At 49.3% G+C, this 16,139-nt stretch overlaps 1 long non-coding RNA gene across 1 annotated transcript; it reads right to left on the reverse strand.

Moving 5' to 3' along the window:
- Window positions 1-14,612: 14,612 nt before the first annotated feature.
- LOC139162203 (uncharacterized) lies at window positions 14,613-16,139 on the reverse strand. Its single transcript, XR_011558275.1, has 3 exons — window positions 15,924-16,139; window positions 15,422-15,583; window positions 14,613-14,647 (listed from the first exon to the last, which is right to left on the reverse strand). It is a non-coding gene; the product is annotated as an uncharacterized lncRNA (long non-coding RNA).

Genomic DNA, 16,139 nt, shown 5'->3' on the forward strand with positions numbered 1-16,139 from the left:
CTAATATTCTGCTTGGAATGGATCATCCAAGAGTGGCACTTCTGATGGTGTTGTTGTGCCAGTTTGGGTTTCTTGGCCAAGAAACCTATCACTGTCTGTTGCCTTTTCATCCTTCCCAGTAAAAGCTATTACTGCAAAAGGGGAAAAAAGGAGCTTTGTTAACTGAGGACACAATATTAAAGCACAGAAAAAGCTCAAAAAGCTCAAAATACAACTTTAAACACACACAAGAACACAACTTACTCATTCCTGCAACCAAATTAACACATTGAAGAGATTTAACAGTTGGAAGAAGGGACCTTGCAAGGTCATCTAGTCCAGCCCCTGCCTAGCAGTATTGCAAAAGCTTTAAATGGCTATGCCTAACAAAAGAAATCCTAAACAAAACTCCAAGAAAAAAGACCCTGCCCTATTTTCTATTTTTTAGAGCAAAAAATAAAAAGTTACTTGCCCAACTGAAGGAACAAGACAGGCAGATTCCATTGCTCTCCAAGAAGATGGATTGTACAGTTGCTCTACGAGGAGATGGATTGCAGGCTGCAATCCAGACAAAAGGCAGGTGTTTTGACCAGCGGCTCAGGACTCAGCCTGAAGAGTGAAGGTAAGCAAGCTGGAAGTTAGAGGGAAGGTAGGTGGTTTGTTAGGCTGCAAAAGCTTTTAAATGGCTATGTCTAACACCCCCCCCCCCCAAAAAAAAAATCCTTTAAAAATCACCAAGAAAATCCCCCACCCAATTTACTAATTTTCTAAAGGAAAAAGAAAAAATGTTACTTGCCAAATTGAAGGAACAAGGCAGGCAGAATCCATTCCTCTTTCCTAGGAGATAGATTGCAGGCTGTAATCCAAATAAAGCAAGGAAGTGGTAGCTCACAATTCGGTCTGAAGAGCAAAACTAAGCAAGGTGGAGGCTGGGGGGGGGGAAGGTAGGTGGTTAGCTAGGCTGCAAAATCTTTTAGATAACTATGTCTAACCCAAAAAAATTTTCCAAAAAAAACGCCAAGGGAAAAAAAACCAATTTACTCTTTTTCTAAAGGAAAAAAAAAGTTACTTACCCACTTGAAGGAACAAGGTGTCCGGGCGAGGCGAGGCAAAGCAAGTACCTGTTCCTGTTCCAAGAGAAGTGTCAAGAGCAGAATCGTGAACTGTACACCACTTCACTAAGGCATCTGACACTGTCACTCATGAAGGTCGGTGGTGCATCAAAATGCTTTCAACAACACTTGCAGGATCGTACATAGCAAGCTTTGCAAGATGTAGGACTCCTGGTTGAGTACCAAAGCAGAAGAAATCCAGAGGTTCCAGAGAAATGATGTTAAACGATTCTATGAAGCCCTCAGATCCATGTATGGACCTCAGCGCTCAGGGAGCTCCCCTGTACTGGACACAGCCGGTTCAGCTCTCATCACTGAATCGACCCTGATTCTATAGTGTTGGGCCCAGCACTTCCAACCTGTATTGAACCGCCCATCTTCCATCAACAATGAGACGATCGGCAGAATGCCCCAGGTGGATATCAACCACAGTGTGCTCCTTTATGGTGAGCTGTCTAAAGGAAAGCGGTCACCTGGGGGACAAAGGAAGCGTTACAAAGACATGTTGAAAGCCCCCTTCAAGTCCCTCGATATTGACACCAACCTCCTGGGAAGCCCTGGCACAAGGTCAACCAACGGGGCGCATGCTGATCCACCCAGGCGGCCAGACATCTGAGGCCAGAAGAACATTGAGAGCAGTAGAGAAGCGAGCACTCTGCAAAGCCAGGGCTGCAAAGGAAAAAGCTGTGACAGTGGTGCCCACACATATCTGCCCAACATGTGGCAGAACATCTCGTGCCCATATAGGCCTTATTAGCTGGACACATTGTATACAACCCACAACCCATTAGAAGTCAAGGTCCTCCTCGAACGCGATGGACGAACATCACCTGTGCAAAGAGAAACAATCTGTATAGGCTGGAGGTGGGGTAGGTGGGCCAGAAATGCTGACCTGAGTAGCGGGAAAAGCAGGCTTTTTTTTTTTTTTTAAAGGAAAAGTAGTGAGTGAGAAAAATGGCAAGCGGGTGATTGAGTGGACATGGGAGGAAGGGGCATACAGACCTACCGGTACATCCGAACTGGTCCAAACCACGAGCATTTCACCCCTGGTTCATGGGCAGAAGGCAGTTCCTCATCATCATCACTAACCAGCTGGCATCTATATATGTGTGCCTCCCCACATGAACCCTCAGGGCTGCCCTGCTCCAGCTCTTGTTTCAGCCAGATCCTTCTTGGCAGGCTGCTCTCAGCCACTGACAACGCACCTCTGGAGGTGCCTAGGGCTGGTTCCTCCTCCAAGCTGACCTCGGCATTCTGATGCAGCTCCCGTGGGAGGAATGAAAGGCTATTACTGGTACCGCTTTGCTCTTTCTGGAGCTACATGTAATGGTTTTACACTCTTCCCAGGTAGCACATTGGACTCCTTCCTATCTGAGGGGCTCATCTTCTGGCATTGTTTTCCTGGGGTTTTCTCCCTAAGGGTACTGGAGAGGGCTGCCACTTCCTTCTCCATTGTGTCAGCTTCCTCCATTATGACCTGTCTGACTTGGGTGGCCCTGCACAGCATAGGTCATTGCTTCATTGAACTTCACAAAGCAAAGCATTGATCCCTGAAGAGGGTGAAATACAGTGATCCCCCGATTATTGCGAGGGTTCCGTTCCAGGACCCCTCGCAATGATCGGTTTTTCGCGAAGTAGCGCTACGGAAGTAAAAACACCATCTGCGCATGCGCGATCTTTTTTTTTTTTTTAAGGCCGCGCATGCGCAGACGGTGGGGCGACGGCAGTTTGGAGGCTGGCAATGGTTATTTTTCATGCCGGCCATCCCCTCCAGTCCAATTTTAACCTGGTTTTTTTTTGCTTCAAGTTGCTAGCTCTCAGTGAGGACATTTGTCACTTCTGATTTCCCATTCCGATTTGAACCTGGTTTTTTTTGCCCTCTCAAGCTGCTAGCTCTCACTGAGAACACTTGTCACTTATGATTTCCCATTCAGATTTGAACCTGGGTTTTTTTTGCCCTCTCAAGCTGCTAGCTCTCAGTGAGAACACTTGTCACTTCTGATTTCCCATTCAGATTTGAACCTGGTTTTTTTTGCCCTCTCAAGCTGCTAGCTCTCAGTGAGAACACTTGTCACTTATGATTTCCCATTCCGATTTGAACCTGGTTTTTTTTTGCCCTCTCAAGCTGCTAGCTCTCAGTGAGAACACTTGTCACTTATGATTTCCCATTCAGATTTGAACCTAGGTTTTTTTGCCCTGTCAAGCTGCTAGCTCTCAGTGAGAACACTTCTATCACTTCTGATTTTCAAGTCCAATTTGAACCAGGTTTTTTGGCCCTCCCAAGTTGCTAGCTCTCAGTGAGAACACTTTCCACACTTCTGATTTCCCAGTCCAATTTGAACCAGGTTTTTTGGCCCTCATGTCCTCCTTCCATCCCTCCCTCCTTCCATCCCTCCTTCCTTTCGTAAAAAGCACCTAAACAATGACAGAATAAAAAACCCCAGCCCTCACCTGTGTTTGAATTTCATTCACTCAGTCATTCATTCATTCTTCTCTATGCCACTCAGGCCCAACACTTTCAACCCACAAATTACCATTTCCCATCCCCTTAATGTACTGTACTGTACTGTACCTCTACCTGTACCTGTACTGTACACATTGAATAACACACTTAGTCATCCTGATAGAAACAATAACAATATTTATTTACATTTTTACATTTTTGGGGGGGGGGGTTAGCATAACTAGGATAAATCGGGATCTTCTTCTATCACCATGTCTACAATGGATGCTGCAGGTGATGGTGTGGCAGACCTCTTGGTTTTCGTGACAAACATAGTTATGGGCAGTTGTTGGCGCGTTTTCTTTTGCTTGGCTAACATGGCTCTGTATGGTGCAATGGTGTTGTCAAGGGAGGCCTTAAAGTGTATAGAGCGAGTCATGTTGGGATCCCAAAGTGCCGCCATGCGTTGCAGATATGCAGCAGTTCTGTTCATTTCTGCAAGCCGCTCAAGCGTTAGGCCAACATCTTCTTCTTCCTCAGATTCTTCAGCTCCCTCCTCTTCTTCACTCGCTGACCTGGTCAGCTCCTCCAGATCTTTGTCTGTCAGCGGTAGGCCATGCTCATCAAGCAAACCATTGACTTCCTCTGGTGTCATGTCAACGAAGCCTTCTCCACCCAGTGCCTGTGCCAGCTTCACAGAGTTCTGGACTGCAGCATCTTGAATTTCTTCGGGAGCAAATCCCCTGTGATAATTCACCACTTCTGGCCACAATTTCCTCCAGCAGGCATTCATTGTCTGTGACTTCATATCCATTAAGGCACTCTGAATGTTCTTCAGACAAGATGCAATTGTGTACTGACGCCAGTAGGCCTTCAATGTGAAGTTTTGATCAGCATCCATTGCTTCCACGATGCTTCCAAGAGAATTGCGCGTGTACAGTGCCTTAAATGCGCGGATAATACCTTGATCCATCGGCTGGATAAGCGATGTGGTGTTTGGTGGCAAGAATTCGACTTGCACCCCATCATGTTCATGTGCCAGGTCATCATGGCCTCCAGCATTGTCCATTAGGAGAAGCACTTTGAAATTGAGTCCTTTGACAGCCAAATAATCCTTCACCTGTGGGATGAAGCACTGATGAAACCAGTCCCCCGTGAGGGGTTTTGTAATCCATGCTTTAGGATTATGCATCCAGTGCACTGGCAATGCATTCTTATTTCTGTTCTTGAGGGCTCTTGGATTTCGTGACTTATAAATTAGCCCTGGCTTCATCAAAAAGCCTGCTGCATTCCCACACATGATCAAAGTCACCCGATCTCTCATGGCCTTAAAGCCAGGGGCTTTGGCTTCATCTTGCATCAAGAAAGTCCGTGAAGGCATCCTCTTCCAGAACAGGCCTGTTTCGTCCATGTTGAACACCTGTTCTGGAAGGTAGCCCCCTTCTGCAATTAGATCTTTAAACGTGCGCCGGACAAAGTTTTCAGCTGCACCTGTATCTGCTGAGGCAGCTTCTCCATGCAATGACACACTCGTCAGGCCATAGCGCCATTGAAATCTGTCAAACCACCCTTTGCTTGCTGTGAATGTGGCTGGGGCTAAAGAAGCAGAAGATGTTGATGGCTGGGGGTCATCAGAGTCAACAACACCTTCATCTACAGAGAATGACAGGAAAGGGAGAGAGAAGTGACTTGAATGAAAGCATACAGTCCTTCCATCCCTCCCTCCTTCCATCCATCCCTCCCTCCTTCCATCCTTCTCTCCCTCCCTCCCTCCTTCCTCCCCTTCTCTCCCTCCCTCCTAACATCCCTCCCTCCTTCCATCCATCCCTCCCTCCTTCCATCCTTCCCTTCTCTCCCTCCCTCCTTCCTTCCTTCCTTCCATCCCTCCCTCCTTCCCTCCCTCCCTCCCTCCCTCCTTCCTTAAAAAACACTTAAATACAGTATGTAATGACAGAATAAAAAACCCCAGCCCTTACCTGCGTTTCCCTCATCTGCATCGCCTCCTTCTGTGTGTTCAAGACGGTTGTACAATTGCTGCGCCTTGGTTCGTATAGTGTTCGTATCCAAAGCAATGCTCTTTTTTCGGCAGTCTTGTACCCACACAGACAAAGCAGCTTCCATCTTCATAAGGCGTTTGGTTCTAGGCGTCACTATTCTTTTTGCAGCCTTGTTGAATGATATCAGAGAAGTTTGCCTTATCTTCTTCTCATCTTTCCTAATGTATCGCACAGTCGATTCATTGATCCCATAATGCCGACCAACCTCTACATTAGAACGTCCCGCTTTCAGCATGTCCAAAAGTACAATCTTCTCCTTGATTGTCAGCATCTTCCGGGTCTTTTTAGCATCGCCGGCTCCACTCCGGGTGCAACGTTTAGATGCCATCTTCCACAAAGTCTTCACAAAGAGCTCCAAGAAACAGATCCAAGGAACAGATCCAAGACACAGATGCAAGACACGCAAGCTCCAAGAAACGGCTGCAAAAGTTGCAAAAGTTTCAAAGCAAAGCAAAGCTGAGCAAACAACACTGATTGGCCGAGATTTCTGTCCATCAGCAATGACAACGGTGATTGGCTGAAATTTTGCTGTATCACCATTGCCGGGCAAACTTATTGCAATGGCAAAGCTGATTGGCCGAGATTTCGGCCAACCAGCAATGCTACACGTCAGTTTGGTGATGACGCGTGACGTCATCTGGCGGGAAAAACCACGCACGTATTTTTAATTTTTTTTTTTTTTTAAATCGCGATACAGCCTGTATAGCGTTTCGCAACGATCGAGATGGTATCAATTGCTGAAAAATCGCGATTTAGCCCGTTCGCAATGATCGGCATCGCGATACCCGGGGGATCACTGTACATACCTTTAATTCCTGGAGGAGGCGCTCCAGGCTGTCTACGGTGTCCTACTCCAAGTTGCTAACGTCTTCCAGAGTGTCCTCTGGAGAATCCTGTGAACGACAGTGATCACATTTCTCATTTAGGACACCAGTCCCTGCTGCTTTGTGGCAAAGGAACCAGTGGCACCAGAGCTTTGGGGCATGTGGCTTGCCTAAGTACCTTCTCCAAAGGGCCGGGTGTCCCCTTTGCTCCGCTGCCCAGAGCGCTCCAGCACAGCTCGCTCAGGTTAGGAGAACTAACTAGGGGGACTCCATCCCTCCCCAACTCAGAAGACTTTGTCTTACTTACCCAAGGGCTGGAAGAAGATCCCTTCTCAATCGGTGACTCAAATGAAGCCAGGTCTGCGCCACTGCTGCTCCCTGAGCCCATCTGTGCTAATGGTGAAAGCCCTCGGAGGTAAGAAAGTTTTGGCAGTGGGACAGAGGGTTAGGGTTAGGGTTAGGGCAATGCCTTGACTCCTGATGGGAGGGGGAGAAAGCTTTTGCAAGCCTTAAGCTGAGAAGGATATCTACCATAATTTCTTACCTCCGAGGGCTTTCGTAACCAAATGTCTGGTGTTTTCTCTCTGGGGGGGAGAAAACAAAGGGGACAAAGATCAAAAGCCGCCATGACCTATTTTGCAAAAGGGGCCATGTGGAGGCTCCAAGAACCCTCCCAGCTGGCCTGCCAAGGGGTTTGGCCTCCCAGTGGGACTGCTCTGGGTCATCTATCCTTTGATACAAGCAGATGCAGAAGCAGAGATATCTTCCCTCTGCAAGTTTTTTAATCTGGGAGATGTTACCAACCCTGAACACTGGCACTTTCTTCCTCTGATGGCTCCTGAGATGAGAATGCAAATATTATATCTATTGGCATAATTTCTTGGCAGGGTGTCTGCCATTACAGTGGGGAGGGGGCCTTACCAGTTCTGTAGTGGACTCCAAAATAGGGGAGAGCCCTGGAGTCCATCTTGTGGGGATCTCCATCCTGGGGAGAGAACAAAGGGCCTGAGTCATTCTTCTGTTAGCCAAAGTAGAGGCAGAGGGTAGAGATGCCTCCCCATTTGCAAACCTTACTCCTAGCCAACTTCTTGGGGACTTCAGAGTCCCTCAGCTGAGAGAACACTCACCCCATGAATGCCAGATCCCTGCCAGCCTTAAACGGATATCAGATCCTGGCAGAAAGGAGAGGGCTGCCATTTCCTTCTCCAGAAGACCACATTGTGTCAGCTTCCTCCACTATGACCTGTCTGACTTGGGTGGCCCTGCACAGCATAGCTCATTGCTTCATTGAACTTCGCAAGGCAAAGCATTGATCCCTGAAGAGGGTGAAATACATACCTCTAATTCCTGGAGGAGGCGCTCTAAGCTGTCCGGGGTGTCCTACTCCAAGTTGCTAACGTCTTCCAGAGTGTCCTCTGGAGAATCCTGTGAACAACAATGATCACATTCCCCATTTAGGACACCAGTCCCTGCTGCTTTGTGGCAAAGGAACCAGTGGCACCAGAGCTTGGGGGCATGTGGCTTGCCTAAGTACCTTCTCCCAAGGGCCGGGTGTCCCCTTGCTCCGCTGCCCAGAGCGCTCCAGCACAGCTCGCTCAGGTTAGGAGAACTAACTAAGGGAACTCCATCCCTCCCCAACTGAGAAGACTTTGTCTTACTTACCAAAGGGCTGGAAGATCCCTCCAATGAGGCCAGGTCTAGGCTGCTACTGCTCCCTGACCCCATTTGTGCTGAGATTGAATCCTGCAAATGAAGATATGGAGTCTAAATCCAAAGCTTTCTGCCTCCCAATAAGATTGCTAAAGGATAGGGTGCATCAGGCCCCGTGGGCCAACAGCAAGCCTTAAGGTTAGGGAGATGCCTTCAGTCCTGATGGGAGGGGGAGAAAGCTTTTGCAAGCCTTAAGGTTAGAAAGATATCTACCATAATTTCTCCCCCTCCCATCAGGAGTCAAGGCATCGCCATAACCCTAACGCTAACCCTCTGCCCCACTGCCAAAACTTTCTTACCTCCGAGGGCTTTCGAAGCCAAATATAAGATGTCTTCTCTCTGTTGGGGGGGGGAGGGGACAAAGGGGAGAAAGATCAAAAGCAGCCATGGCCGGTTCTGCAAAAGAACCTCCCAGCTGGCCTGCCAAGGGGTTTGGTCTCCCAGTGGAACTGCCCTGTGTCATCTGTCTTTTGACACAAGCAGAAGCAGAGATATCTCCCCTCTGCAAGTTTTTTACTCTGGGAGATGTTACCTACCCTGAACAATGGCCAGTTTGTCCCTCCGATGGCTCCTGAAATGAGAATGCAAATATTCTATCTATTGGTATATTAACCCACCCACAAAGTCAGGATTTCCGCCATTACAGTAGGGAAGGGGTGGTCTGGCCTTACCAGTTCTATAGTGGACTCTACTATAGGCGTGAGCCCTGGAGTCCATCTTGGAGGAATCTCCACCCTGGGGAGAGAACTGTCATTCTTCTCTTAGCCAAATAGAGATGCCACCCCTCTTGCAAACTTTACTCCTAGCCGCCTTCTTGGGGACTTCTTGGGGACTGAGAACATTCATCTCATGAAGGTCAGATCCCTGCCAGCCTTGAAGAGATTTCGGGTCCTGGCGGCCCCAGCCATCGATATCTGCAAGTAAAACAATCCAAGGAGCTCTTCTTTGGATTTCTCGACTGCACATCCCACCCCCAGTAGGAATTCCACCCTTCCCCCACCCAATATTGGAGAATGACCACCCACTGGCCATGTTGCAGAAGCATCCTCTCCCCAGGAAGGGGAGATTTGCCACCCTCAGACACATGTTTCTCCCTTTCTCCCTGCTGGTCTTCTGTCCTGACCAAAAGAAGAAGATGGCATGTCAAAAACATCCATCTCTAGCTGAGCCTCTCCTTTCTCAGCCCCATCAGTCAGCCTACCCATCTTTTTGTCCCTGATGGCCCCTCTGGACAGAAAGCAATTTGGGGGAGAGGCTCTTGCAGACTCTTCAGTCCATCAGTGGTGCCCCACCATGCCCAGAGTTTAAGTTGAAGGAGCAGGACAGGGGTAACTATCAGGAATCCCAGGTATGTCATCCCCATTGGTCATGCAGCAACAAAATACTTGTTGGAATCTTTTCCAAAAGGTCTGTGAAGAAAAATAGACATAAGTCAGACAGAAGAGTTGGGAAGCATGAACCTTCTCCCCAACTGCCAGATTCTTCGCATCTGAGATAGCCACGCTTACCCTCCATCCTCCATCTATTTTATGAGTTATGGTGGCTGCATATTCCTACTTCTATGGTTACATGATCGCAATCGGATGCTCAGCAATTTGTCATTCTTTGCAGCATCCTGGAATTCATGTAATGCCTCGACTTAGGACTGCAACATCTTACAACTGTAATCCAGGCCTCAATTGCAGTCTTGAGGACTAGTGTTACTGATAATGTGAAGAGATGTTGTACTGAAACATCACAGTGGCACCAGAGCTTGGGGGCATGTGGCTAGCCTAAATACCATCTCCCAAGGGCTGGGTGTCCCCTTTCTCTGCTGCCCAGAGCGCTGAAGCGAAGCTCGCTACAGTTAGGAGAACGAACCGTCTTTCTCATTCATGGACTGGAGGATCGCTCCTCCAGAAAGGAATCTTGGGAGGCCAGGTCTGCGACACTGCTGCTCCCTGAGCCCATCTGGACTGACAGCAAATCCTGCAAATGAAGATACAGAGGCTAAATCCTAAGCTTTCTGCGTCCCAATAAGATTGCTAAAGGATAGGGTGCATCAGGCCGTATGGGCTGGTTCCTCCTCCAGGCTGACCCTGGCAGAGGATTCTGATGCAGTTCCTGGGGGAGGAATGAAAGGCAATTATTAGAACCACTTTGCTCTTTCTGGAGCTACATGTACTTGCCTTATGCTCTTCTCAGGAAGCACATTGGACTCCTACCTATCTGAGGGGCTCATCTTCTGGCATCGCTTTGATCCTTTTCGTGGGGTTTTCTTCCTAAGGGTCCTGGAGAGGGCTGCCATTTCCTTCTCCAGAAGACCACATTGTGTCAGCTTTCTCCACTATGACCTGTCTGACTTGGGTGGCCCTGCACAGCATAGCTCATTGCTTCATTGAACTTCACAAGGCAAAGCATTGATCCCTGAAGAGGGTGAAATACATACCTCTAATTCCTGGAGGAGGCGCTCTAAGCTGTCTGGGGTGTCCTCCTCCAAGTTGCTAATGTCTTCCAGAGTGTCCACTGGAGAATCCTGTGAACGACAATGATCACATTCCCCATTTAGGACACTAGTCCCTGCTGCTTTGTGGCAAAGGAACCAGTGGCACCAGAGCTTGGGGGCATGTGGCTTGACTATGTACCTTCTCCCAAGGGCCGGGTGTCCCCTTGCTCCGCTGCCCAGAGTGCTCCAGCACAGCTCGCTCAGGTTAGGAGAACTAACTAAGGGGACTCCATCCCTCCCCAACTGAGAAGACTTTGTCTTACTTACCAAAGGGCTGGAAGATCCCTCCAATGAGGCCAGGTCTAGGCTGCTACTGCTCCCTGACCCCATTTGTGCTGACATTGAATCCTGCAAATGAAGATACGGAGGCTAAATCCTAAGCTTTCTGCCTCCCAATAAGATTGCGAAAAGATAGGGTGCATCAGGCCCTGTGGGTCAACAGCAAGCCTTAAGGTTAGGGCGATGCCTTGACTCCTAATGGGAGGTTGAGAAAGCTTTTGCAAGCCTTAAGGTTAGAAAGATATCTACCATAATTTCTCCCCCTCCCATCAAAAGTAACGCTAACACTCTGCCCCACTGCCAAAACTTTCTTACCTCCGAGGGCTTTTGAAGCCAAATATAAGATGTCTTCTCTCTGGTGGGGGAAGGGGGGGAACAAAGGGGACAAAGATCAAAATCAGCCATGGCCCGTTTTGCAAAAGTGGCCAAGAACCCTCCCAGCTGGCCTGCCAAGGGGGTTGGCCTCCCAGTGGGACTGCCCTGTGTCATTTGTCTTTTGACACAAGCAGAAGCAGAGATATCTCCCCTCTGCAAGTTTTTTACTCCGGGAGATATTACCTACCCTGAACAATGGCCAGTTAGTCCCTCTGATGGCTCCTGAAATGAGAATGCAAATATTATATCTATTGGCAAAATTTCTTGGCAGGTATATTATTGTATATACTGGTATATTAACACACCCACAGAGGCAGGATTTCTGCCATTACAGTGGGGAAGGGGTGGTCTGGCCTTACCAGTTCTATAGTGGACTCTACTATAGGCGTGAGCCATGGAGTCCATCTTGGAGGAATCTCCATCCTGGGGAGAGAACTGTCATTCTTCTCTTAGCCAAATAGAGGCAGAGGGTAGAGATGCCTCTCCTCTGGCAAACTTTACTCCTAGCCGCCTCCTTGGGGACTTCAAAGTCCCTTGGCTGAGAACACTCATCTCATGAAAGTCAGATCCCTGCCAGCCTTGAAGAGATTTCGGGTCCTGGCTGCCCTAGCCATCGATATCTGCAAGTAAAACAATCCAAGGAGCTCTTCTTTGGATTTCTCGACTGCACATCCCACCCCCAGTAGGAATTCCACCCTTCCCCCACCCAATATTGGAGAATGACCACCCACTGGCCATGTTGCAGAAGCATCCTCTCCCCAGGAAGGGGAGATTTGCCACCCTCAGACACATGTTTCTCCCTTTCTCCCTGCTGGTCTTCTGTCCTGACCAAAAGAAGAAGATGGCATGTCAAAAACATCCATCTCTAGCTGAGCCTCTCCTTTCTCAGCCCCATCAGTCAGCCTACCCATCTTTTTGTCCCTGATGGCCCCTCTGGACAGAAAGCAATTTGGGGGAGAGGCTCTTGCAGACTCTTCAGTCCATCAGTGGTGCCCCACCATGCCCAGAGTATAAGTTGAAGGAGCAGGACAGGGGTAACTGTCAGGAATCCCAGGTATGTCATCCCCATTGGTCATGCAGCAACAAAATACTTGCTGGAATCTTTTCCAAAAGGTCTGTGAAGAAAAATAGATATAAGTCAGACAGAAGAGTTGGGAAGCATGAACCTTCTCCCCAACTGCCAGATTCTTCGCATCTGAGATAGCCACGCTTACCCTAAATATCTTTCTCACTGCCATCATAAGGGAAAGGTGGTAGTCTGAGGACTGTACAATGGGCAGCTATGCTCTGGCTAGTGACTTTTCAGGGCAACTGACATTGGCCATTGTTGATACCTACACAATTAGGGCAGCTTACCTGTGTCTAGGAGTGGCCGATGGCTGACTCTCTTGATGGCCTTTGGCCTCTGCGTTTCCTGTGAGTAGTTGTCTGTTCATGAACAGCAGAGAAGCAGCATGATTATCAAACAAAGCACAGAGGGAATCATGGCATCATAGGCCAGAAGCGACTTTTAATCCAACTCTCTTCCTCCATCTATTTTATGAGTTATGGTGGCTGCATATTCCTACTTCTATGGTTACATGATCGCAATCGGATGCTCAGCAATTTGTCATTCTTTGCAGCATCCTGGAATTCATGTAATGCCTCGACTTAGGACTGCAACATCTTACAACTGTAATCCAGGCCTCAATTGCAGTCTTGAGGACTAGTGTTACTGATAATGTGACGTCACATTACAGAGATGTTGTACTGAAACATCACAGTGGCACCAGAGCTTGGGGGCATGTGGCTAGCCTAAATACCATCTCCCAAGGGCTGGGTGTCCCCTTTCTCTGCTGCCCAGAGCGCTGAAGCGAAGCTCGCTACAGTTAGGAGAACGAACCGTCTTTCTCATTCATGGACTGGAGGATCGCTCCTCCAGAAAGGAATCTTGGGAGGCCAGGTCTGCGACACTGCTGCTCCCTGAGCCCATCTGGACTGACAGCAAATCCTGCAAATGAAGATACAGAGGCTAAATCCTAAGCTTTCTGCGTCCCAATAAGATTGCTAAAGGATAGGGTGCATCAGGCCGTATGGGCTGGTTCCTCCTCCAGGCTGACCCTGGCAGAGGATTCTGATGCAGTTCCTGGGGGAGGAATGAAAGGCAATTATTAGAACCACTTTGCTCTTTCTGGAGCTACATGTACTTGCCTTATGCTCTTCTCAGGAAGCACATTGGACTCCTACCTATCTGAGGGGCTCATCTTCTGGCATCGCTTTGATCCTTTTCGTGGGGTTTTCTTCCTAAGGGTACTGGAGAGGGCTGCCATTTCCTTCTCCAGTAGAACACATTGTGTCAGCTTTCTCCACTATGACCTGTCTGACTTGGGTGGCCCTGCACAGCATAGCTCATTGCTTCATTGAACTTCACAAGGCAAAGCATTGATCCCTGAAGAGGGTGAAATACATACCTCTAATTCCCGGAGGAGGCGCTCTAAGCTGTCTGGGGTGTCCTCCTCCAACTTGCTAATGTCTTCCAGAGTGTCCACTGGAGAATCCTGTGAACAACAATGATCACATTCCCCATTTAGGACACCAGTCCCTGATGCTTTGTGGCAAAGGAACCAGTGGCACCAGAGCTTGGGGGCATGTGGCTAACCTAAGTATCTTCTCCCAAGGGCCGGGTGTCCCCTTGCTCTGCTGCCCAGAGCGCTCCAGCACAGCTCGCTCAGGTTAGGAGAACTAACTAAGGGGACTCCATCCCTCCCCAACTGAGAAGACTTTGTCTTACTTACCAAAGGGCTGGAAGATCCCTCCAATGAGGCCAGGTCTAGGCTGCTACTGCTCCCTGACCCCATTTGTGCTGACATTGAATCCTGCAAATGAAGATACGGAGGCTAAATCCTAAGCTTTCTGCCTCCCAATAAGATTGCGAAAGGATAGGGTGCATCAGGCCCTGTGGGTCAACAGCAAGCCTTAAGGTTAGGGCGATGCCTTGACTCCTAATGGGAGGTTGAGAAAGCTTTTGCAAGCCTTAAGGTTAGAAAGATATCTACTATAATTTCTCCCCCTCCCATCAGAAGTAACGCTAACACTCTGCCCCACTGCCAAAACTTTCTTACCTCCGAGGGCTTTTGAAGCCAAATATAAGATGTCTTCTCTCTGGTGGGGGAAGGGGGGGAACAAAGGGGACAAAGATCAAAATCAGCCATGGCCCGTTTTGCAAAAGTGGCCAAGAACCCTCCCAGCTGGCCTGCCAAGGGGGTTGGCCTCCCAGTGGGACTGCCCTGTGTCATTTGTCTTTTGACACAAGCAGAAGCAGAGATATCTCCCCTCTGCAAGTTTTTTACTCTGGGAGATGTTACCTACCCTGAACAATGGCCAGTTAGTCCCTCTGATGGCTCCTGAAATGAGAATGCAAATATTATATCTATTGGCATAATTTCTTGGCAGGTATATTATTATATATACAGTGATCCCCCGGGTATCGCGATCCCGATCATTGCGAACGGGCTAAATCGCGATTTTTCAACCCGGAATTCACAACACCATCTGCGCATGCGTGCCCTTTTTTCTATGGCCACGCATGCGTAGATAGCGCCGGGCAGATCAGCTGCTGGGCGGCTTTCCTGGGTCTTCCCCCTCTTGCTGGCGGGAGGGCGAGAAGCCCCCCCAGCACCCGCTCGCCCGTCCTTCGCTGCTCGCCCGCCCTTCGCCCGGCCATCCGCCGTTCGCTCGCTGCTCGCCTGGCCACCCGGGTTCGGGGGGTGCTGGCAAGCCCCCCATGCCGGCGGCGACGTTTTAAAACAGCCGCGCGGCTTCCCAACTGAGTCCCGAAGCCAAACGCGGAAGACGTTTGGCTTCGGGACTCAGTTGGGAAGCCGCGCGGCTGTTTTAAAACGTCGCTGCCGGCATGGGGGGCTTGCCAGCACCCCCCGGACCCCCAACCCGGGTTTGGGGGGCTGCTAGGAAGCCCCCCATGCCGGCGGCGATGTTTTAAAACAGCCGCGCGGCTTCCCAACTGAGTCCCGAAGCCAAACGCGGAAGACGTTTGGCTTCGGGACTCAGTTGCGAAGCCGCGCGGCCTGTTTCGTCCATGTTGAACACCTGTTCTGGAATGTAGCCCCCTTCTGCAATTAGGTCTTTAAACGTGCGCTGGACGAAGTTTTCGGCTGCACCTGTATCTGCTGAGGCAGCTTCTCCATGCAATGACACACTCTTCAGGCCATAGCGCCGTTGAAATTTCTCAAACCACCCTTTGCTTGCTGTGAATGTGGCTGGGGCTGAAGAAGCAGAAGATGTTGATGGCTGGGGGTCTTCAGAGTCACCAGCACCTTCATCTACAGAGAATGACAGGAAAGGGAGAGAGAAGTGACTTGAATGAAAGCATACAGTCCTTCCTTCCTTCCCTCCTTCCCTCCCTCCTTCCTTCCCTCCTTCCCTCCCTCCTTCCCTCCTTCCTTCCATCCCTCCCTCCTTCCATCCCTCCTTCCTTCCTTCCCTCACTCCTTCCCTCCTTCCTTCCTTCCCTCCTTCCTTCCTTCCCTCCTTCCTTCCATCCCTCCCTCCTTCCATCCCTCCTTCCTTCCCTCCCTCCTTCCCTCCTTCCTTCCCTCCTTCCTTCCCTCCTTCCTTAAAAAGCACTTAAATAATGACAGAATAAAAAACCCCAGCCCTCACCTGGGTTTCCCTCATCTGCATCGCCTCCTTCTGTGTCTGCAAGACGGTTGTACAGTTGCTGCGCCTTGGTTCGTATAGTGTTCGTATCCAAAGCAATGCTCTTTTTGCGGCAGTCTTGTACCCACACGGACAAAGCAGCTTCCATCTTCATAAGGCGTTTGTTTCTAGGCGTCACCATTCTTTTTGCAGCCTTGTTGAATGTTATCAGAGAAGTTT

Source organism: Erythrolamprus reginae, chromosome 2, assembly GCF_031021105.1.
Source record: "Erythrolamprus reginae isolate rEryReg1 chromosome 2, rEryReg1.hap1, whole genome shotgun sequence".
Taxonomy (NCBI): Eukaryota; Metazoa; Chordata; class Lepidosauria; order Squamata; family Dipsadidae; genus Erythrolamprus; species Erythrolamprus reginae.